The sequence below is a fragment of the Anopheles arabiensis genome, assembly GCF_016920715.1.
Source record: "Anopheles arabiensis isolate DONGOLA chromosome X unlocalized genomic scaffold, AaraD3 X_pericentromeric_contig0003, whole genome shotgun sequence".
NCBI classification, from domain to species: Eukaryota; Metazoa; Arthropoda; class Insecta; order Diptera; family Culicidae; genus Anopheles; species Anopheles arabiensis.
Window position 1 is genome coordinate 65,001 of NW_024412081.1, and position 2,500 is coordinate 67,500.

The window sequence follows — 2,500 nt, forward strand, 5'->3', positions numbered from 1 at the left end:
CTCTGCGCGATGTACAAAGCCCAACAGGAACCTCGTATCGGCTGCCGAGCCGGAGCTTGAACAACTTGGACTTTCACCTCTAATTTATATCAACTCACCACTCCCCGAGGGATCCGCAGAATTGCTTCTGGGTCCCGTATCGTTATTTGCGATTCGTGTTTGCATTACACTACATTGAACTATTCCAACTTGTTTATCCGCATGGCGAACATTTGCTGCATAGAACATTTAAGTTCCACTTCGCTCTCCCCTACGTGGGTCTGAGCTTCGCTCTCAGGGAAAAAATATGCCACATTTGGTAGGGAGACCCGGTTTCATCACGCTTTGTGCCCTGCACCATATATACCCTCATAAATTTATTCATTGGATTAGATCCAAGGAACACCAGATCATGCACCACTACCCATAATAGCTCATCGAGCTTAGCGTGAATCCTTCGGGTTTCCCTAAGAAGTTCGATTGGTCTTGCAGAGTTTAAAGACAACGAAGCTTAGTTTCAAGCAATGGTTAATATACGCGTATTCAAAACCCTTAGCTGTTACAACTTTTTACTAGAAACCATCACGACGAAGTCTTTGGGTCCGTAGACCCGTGATGTACTGCTCCAGGAACGTTTTTATAGGGTGGAAGCTCAAAATCATAGGTTAAAATCATCGGCAGAGCCCACCAGACACCACTTTTGCTTCATTAGTTCGGACTATAGGCATACGACGATTTTTATCGCGGAGGGGACGTATGACCCAAACGGGGGCTTAATGACCCACTGCCACTGCAAACCATGCTCCTACGACTAAATAGAGGTAAAACTACGATTTGGTGCAATCTTCATGTTTGACCTCGTAGCAAGGTACCCTCCCTATAGTAGGCAATGAGCAAATGATCATAATCCCAGGAGGGCAAAAATGGGAACCCGAAAGGAAAGCGCTGTTGGCGCGCCTAAGCTACTGGCCCGTAGAGTAAAATGGTACCCCCAACAAAGTTGTCGATTGACATTCTGATTGCACTTTTATCATCTAGGGTGCGTTCCTTACACGTTTTGAGGGGTTTTAGCGAAAAACATGTTTTGAGCCACACGAGCTCTCCGGCCCGCTCGGTGCACATTTTTGAAAAAGCTAGGAGCTGCCCCTAGGTTCGGGGTGTCACAAAATATTGAAAAGTGGTCAAAAACCGCTATCCAGAATCGGATGTAGAATCATTAGACGAACTTAAAATTGTTCTACGACCAATGTCTGCGACGTTTAGTATTCAAGATATGGCCCGCCCTAGGTCTGACCTGGCATTTTCGTGAAAATTTAAAGCATGGCCATAGGGACGGGTAAAATAGCTATTTTGAAGCAAAACCACCTCACTTTAAATGGCCATAACTTTTGAAAAACAAGAGCTAGGGTGCGTTCTCGACACGTTTTGAGGTGTTTTAGCGAAAAACATGTTTTGAGCCACACGAGCTCTCCGGCCCGTTCGGTGCACATTTTTGAAAAAGCTAGGAGCTGCCCCTAGGTTCGGGGTGTCACAAAATATTGAAAAGTGGTCAAAAACCGCTATCCAGAATCGGATGTAGAATCATTAGACGAACTTAAAATTGTTCTACGACCAATGTCTGCGACGTTTAGTATTCAAGATATGGCCCGCCCTAGGTCTGACCTGGCATTTTCGTGAAAATTTAAAGCATGGCCATAGGGACGGGTAAAATAGCTATTTTGAAGCAAAAACCACCTCACTTTAAATGGCCATAACTTTTGAAAAACAAGAGCTAGGGTGCGTTCTCGACACGTTTTGAGGTGTTTTAGCGAAAAACATGTTTTGAGCCACACGAGCTCTCCGGCCCGATCGGTGCACATTTTTGAAAAAGCTAGGAGCTGCCCCTAGGTTCGGGGTGTCACAAAATATTGAAAAGTGGTCAAAAACCGCTATCCAGAATCGGATGTAGAATCATTAGACGAACTTAAAATTGTTCTACAACCCCCAGTCCGACGCCTCGTATTCGAGATATAGCACTTTGTAGGTCTGACCGAGCAATTTTGTACTGAAATGTATGGCGGACATGTTATTCATTAAACAACATTAACTTGCATCGTGCCCTACTTCATCGGCACAGCTACTATCGACTATCTATTGTTGAAATGGATTGAGTTTGACCATTTTAGCTCTTTTCTTATGCCGTGCACCAACAGTGTGTACCGATCAGGGAAAGTACACTACGTACGCGTTCATGGATGTATATGTTGGTACAAGTTGCCGGTCGGAATAGCAGTGCACCAAAACTGTGTACCGATCAGGAAAGTACAAGACGGAGGGCGCAGCCCGAGCGTACGCGTTCATAGATGTCCATGTTGGTACAACCTACATGTACGTACCTTGTTTTTGTATCAAAAGTTCCAATAAAGTGTTTGTATGCTTAAAATGCTTATCTCAACCGGTCACCTTTTGGCCTGCCCTTTTATAGACAGAAACCTAGAACGATACTCGCGATGTTTGTGTTTTTCCATTCGCCCGGGACGAC